Genomic DNA, 5,512 nt, shown 5'->3' on the forward strand with positions numbered 1-5,512 from the left:
TTTGGAGAGAAGTTAACAGGGCTGATCCTTCTTGCAGATGTAAGTTTCTGTTCTCTTTCTTGCTGTGTGTTTTAATATTCAATGCCAAAAATTTTTTTTACAGCAGGTAAAGGTTATTCTGGTTTTTCTGATTTTTCTTTATCATTTTCTTAATATGGATTTCTGTTCCTTACAGGTGTCTGTGTGATGGATTGATTTTACCTGATTCTTGGAATCTGTCAGACAGAATTTGGGGGTTTTGTGGGGAAAACATGTGGTTCATGTGGACTGATAAGAGAAGATTTGCCTGAACGGTTGATCTGTGGCCTGCGGCTCGCGTGGCCTGGTCCTGATCGATTGCTCATGCCTGCAGAGGCAGGAAAGGGGAACTCACAGCGCGATTCTTCATTCTGCATAAAGCTGCCAGACAGGAAGAATTGCGTGTCAGTGTTATTATTGACAGCTCTTCCCTTTTCAGGTAAAGAAACTCTTTTAACTGTGGGCTTATATGATTCAACACTTTTTGTTAGTTCCGTTAGTATCTTAAGTGACTGCAGACAGTGTTGTTAGATTTGTTTATGTTTTATGAGTGTTCACAAAGCGAGAGAAACATGTAATCGCATGTTGCTAACAGATGCTAATTTCATGTTGTCTGTGTTACCTTAAAGCAAGACTCATAACCAGAGAGTAAGTACGCTTCTATGAAGTTATGAGGTTAAGTTGGTTACATGTGTGACTGTAAAATGAAGATGCATTTGTTTATTTCTGAATGGAATATTTGAGATTAGTGCAGCATTTTCAGCTAAACCTTTATTTTCTTTACATTATTTATTATTTATTTTTTTTACATTATTTTGAAGACAGATGAAGATAAAACCGAACGTGTGTATATGTACATTTCATGTACTTCCAGTACTTGTACCTCTGTACATAATTATTTTTGCTGAATTCTGCATAAAGCTGCCAGACAGGAAGAATTGCGTGTCAGTGTTATTATTGACAGCTCTTCCCTTTTCAGGCATAACATCTGCCTCTGCAGCTGAAATTGAAACAACCCTCACTCTTCCTGCAAGCCCTCACCTGATACTGCTTGGTAAGCATTTCATTGTTTTTGTCAAGTTGGTCAATGTTCTGAAGCTTTATAGATGTGTACATAAAGTAAATGATGTTGCTGATGTTACCCTGACATTTCAGGGTAGTTGGATGCTGGATGGTCTCTCTGGAGGGTCGTATAATACTGAAGGGCATCACACCATCCTTTCTGACAGGATTGGCTGCTGCGTTTGCCACCTATTATATTCAACCTTCAGTATCAAGCTGAGGCAGCTTGTACTCTGGAATTCATTAGGTATTAGAGGCAAGACTTTATTTGAATTCATTTATCTATTTATTGAAACCTGAAAAATCACAGGCCATTATCAACATAAGGTTATTGGTATTTGTTACTTGCTGGTACTGACAGTGACATAAACTCATAAAACATGAACCATTTAAAAGAGAATATAACATAAATGTACTAATTCTACAATATAACGTTCCTGTCCTGTATCTTGTATGTATAAAAGACAAAAGATATCAGTACCAGTTAATTACTCACATCACCTCATGTTAGAAAGTTAAAACTACTTGTTTTAGATGACAAAATGTTATAGTTTCAGTCTGTTCTTGTACCATCTCATTATTTTGATTTCAGGCGCTTCATTGATATCAATCCAGAGAGGATCCAAGGCCATCAGAGGAAAGACCATTTCCAAGAAGTCAGGAATGATCGTCCATAAGAAGTCTCCCACAGTGAATGCACACATCTCCACATTACTAAAGAATCTCATGGACTTCCAATGGGACTTCATATAAGATCAGTGAACTCTCCCTTGTCCCTTACTCCACATTGTTCTGACAGAATGACACTGTTATGCATTGCAACATTAAACCATAAAATTTGATATTAACAGCTATGTAACTATGTAATTATGTTATTGTACATCCCTGAATTATTTTACTTGTTGTTGTAGTGTGGCACCATGGGGAAAACGACCAGCAAGGTGACTTCATCTCTCTAGTTTTGGTTGGTTTTTAGTACATGTATTCTGCTATTTTTGTGTCACAGCTCTGAATATAACACTTGATTATTCTATATTTTCCTGGCTTCCTAAAGTTCTTACTGACTGCATTTTCAAAATCCTTGAATTTGTTACTACTGGTGTAAAGTTTCATAATGTTCTTACAGATGCACATTTGCAGACAGCAGAGAATATGCTTCAGTTTCATTTTGATATTACACTGCCTTTTAGGAGAATACCTTCTAGGCATTTACTTTGTATTTTTTAAATTTCAGCCTGTTTTCTTGGCTTAGTGTATTTATCTTAAATAAACGTGCATTTCATATCCTTTGTTAACTGTTGATTGATTATTTAAGTAGCCACAGATCATGTCTAGGTTTAAATGCATTAAATATTAAGATTTTGGATAGTGTGACCCTTGGTCTTTGTTATACTAGTCTGCAGTAAACAGTGAAATTGTTACTGTAAATTAAGGTAATCACAGAAACATACTGCATTGTAATTTTACTATTATAGACTGTAAAATTATATAACAGTATGAGTGAGTGAGTGAGCTCTGCTGCCATTTCCTTACTGTAAATAGAAAAACTAACATTTACTGTATTTCACTATTACGGTAATAAGCTGTAAAGACAGTTCACAGTATGGGTACCGTAAAATAACAGTAAAGTGCTGGCGTCTAGGCTGCTGAAAAATACAGAAATGTAGCTCTCAGCGTAAGTTCAATCAGGAAGACTCTATTTCCCATCATTCACCATTTATCCCTATCCGCTTCCTAATCTTTCTCCCTCCATCCCTCACTCCTCTGCTCCCCCTCTCTTCCGCTCTCTTAGTCAGGTGCTTAATAGAAAGCACCTCCCTCACCAATCAGCTGTCGCTTTCCATCCCTCTCCTGACCAATCACAGCTTAGCACGAAATTTAAAAGTCTTCGTCTCTTCTCCAGCTGTCTTCTGATCAAACCCAGCAACCCTCCTCCACCCCAAGCACCACCAGATCCACGCCAATAAGGCCTCCTATTTCCTGCCCTCCAGCTCTCCACCACCACCAGGTCTAGACCCCGGGGGGGATCTTATGATCCAGCAGCCTCTCCTCTTGCGTTTTCCCCCCTTTCCGGATGTGGTCTTCACAATGGGGTCTAGGACGCCAATGCACATTCAAACTTTGTACTTAATAAATATTTCTCATTCAGTTCGCTGAGTCTCTCATGATTGAAATATACTGTATTTCACTATTACGGTAATAAGCCGTAAAATCATTTTACAGTACAAGTACCATAAAATAAAATAACAGTAAAGAACAGGCGTCTCTGCTGCCAGCTCTTTACCGTTATTTTACAGGGAAATTCTTTACAGTGCACTGTTGCCAGTCTTCTTGTTGCATCATGTGCAAAAAAAAAAGTTTTACCTTTAAGCCTTCAGGAATACATTTGTTCATCAGGATGTGGGAAACACAAGCTGTTATAAGTGCACATCTTAATCTTCTGCTGCAGTAAAACATGAGGAACTAAATCATTAACCATTAAGAGCCCTGGCAGAGCTCCATTACATGTTACATGGACATTTCAACAACCAGCATCACTTTTTACTGCAGACCATGTTAGTGAGAAGAGCTACATACTGACATAACCTGCAGCTCCAGCTCTGGACTTCTCCCAGGATATGTAGACTTTACCTTCCACTGAACATGTATCCAGAGGGATCCGGTGGTTTACAGATATGATGTCACCATGATGTTTATAGAAAGAACACAGGAAGATGTTCAGCTGCTGAGGAGCATGTTCACTTTAGTTTAGACATTTGATTTAGTTCTCTTAATGATGGGGGGTTTCAGATATCACATCAGCCATATCATCTTCGCCCTCTAGTGTATAGCAGCACTGCTCCTTTTGAGAGGGTGGAGGGTGTTGCCAAGAAGAAGAAGAAGAAGAGAGAGGCTGAGGAGCAGGAGTAATTAGAACCTGGGTGCACCTGTGTGAGTGTGGCAGCAGCAGGAGAGACTGGGAGCAGAGCAAAAAGGATAAAGAAAGCCAGAAAACAAAGTGCCTTACAGTTTTTTCTGATTGCTTAAACACTAACAATGATTCTTATAGCACAATTTCTAAAACTATTAATAGTTTTAACAAAATCACTCACTGAGTTTGCAAAACTAAAAGCAAAAAAACTGCTTTACACTCAATTTGCACTTTTGTAACACACAATTTGCAATTGTATAAATATAATCAACTTCACAGCACTCTTGTTGCTGAACTGTAAACACAACTCACTGCTTTACACACAACTTCCAAATGATCAACACACTCCTAGTAAAACTACACACATTTATGGCTAGTATTTACACTATTTTGCCAACTGTCTGGCTACACTGTCACATGTGAGAACTGTTTTACATCATTAGTTCACTTTGCAATCAGTATGAGCACTGTGAATAAGCCACAGGTAAGCTTCAGTGTGGAGAACAATGGAGGGAGAAGGAAACTGAGAAGAGTGAGAATTAGAGGAGGAACATGAGGAAGAGGAGGAGGACAAAGACTAGGACGTGAATTTAGAGGAAGAGGACGAGGAGGTGAAGAGGAAGGAGGAAGGGTAAGAAGAAATAGAATTACTGATGTCATCGGAGCTACAACAGTGGATCATGTGATCAACCATGGAATGACCCTGAGGGAAGCTGGACAACGGGTTCAGCCTGAGCCGCTACACTGTAGCAAGCATCATAAGGACATATTGATGAGAATGGGTTAGTACAGTTCCCTCACATTAAGTTTTGTAGTAGTACCATACTCTAATGAGAAAAACAACAATACTGTACATGTAAAACTGAAACTGCTACTCCACAGAATTACTAGACATCCAGCATCTGGAAGGAGGCATGCGAGGATATGGACCAGGCATCATGTCAGGCCTGGATACGGCACTCCAGGAGACATGTTCCCCGGTGACTTGGACTAGAAGACATTGCATGAGACGATGAAATTCTGTGGCCGGACCCAGAGAGACAATGAGACTGATTTTCTCTCTCTCTCTCTCTCTTTCAGTGAAATTGTATGTTTTCTTGTGTTTGTTTTGATGTGTGTGAATAAACATTCATACTTGAAATTTGAATCCCTGTGTGTTTATAGTGTCAGGGTTTGTGGATGGAGGTGAGGACACAGTTGCAGGACGCAGAGCGGTTAAAATCCAAAAATTCTTTTATTTAAAGGCCAGGAGGGCAAAACAATACAAAACTAAAAATCACACTAGCGTGGTCAAAAAGGAGAGTCCAAAATAACCTAACCAAAAATCACACTTAGCGTGGCAAAAACCAGATCCAGAAAAACAGGCAATAGCATGAACGGCAAAAGTAAAAATACAAGGCATGAACAAGGCAACTACCTGAAGCACCCCGAGGTCAGGCAGAAATACATGGCATGGTAGGCGAGGATCTAGGCATGGCATGGCATGGCATGGACGAGACATGAAACAAACAAACCCTACAC

At 39.4% G+C, this 5,512-nt stretch overlaps 1 long non-coding RNA gene across 2 annotated transcripts; it reads left to right on the plus strand.

Moving 5' to 3' along the window:
• Positions 1–936: 936 nt before the first annotated feature.
• Positions 937–3,049, plus strand: LOC114429602 (uncharacterized). 2 transcript variants are annotated; one of them, XR_003669827.1, is made up of 4 exons: positions 937–1,072; positions 1,174–1,327; positions 1,673–2,021; positions 2,984–3,049. It is a non-coding gene; the product is annotated as an uncharacterized LOC114429602 (long non-coding RNA). The 2 variants fall into 2 exon arrangements; XR_003669828.1 differs by having other exon boundaries at positions 1,673–2,044; positions 2,984–3,042.
• Positions 3,050–5,512: the final 2,463 nt, after the last annotated feature.

The sequence above is a fragment of the Parambassis ranga genome, unplaced genomic scaffold, assembly GCF_900634625.1.
Source record: "Parambassis ranga unplaced genomic scaffold, fParRan2.1 scaffold_170_arrow_ctg1, whole genome shotgun sequence".
Lineage (NCBI taxonomy): Eukaryota > Metazoa > Chordata > Actinopteri > Ambassidae > Parambassis > Parambassis ranga.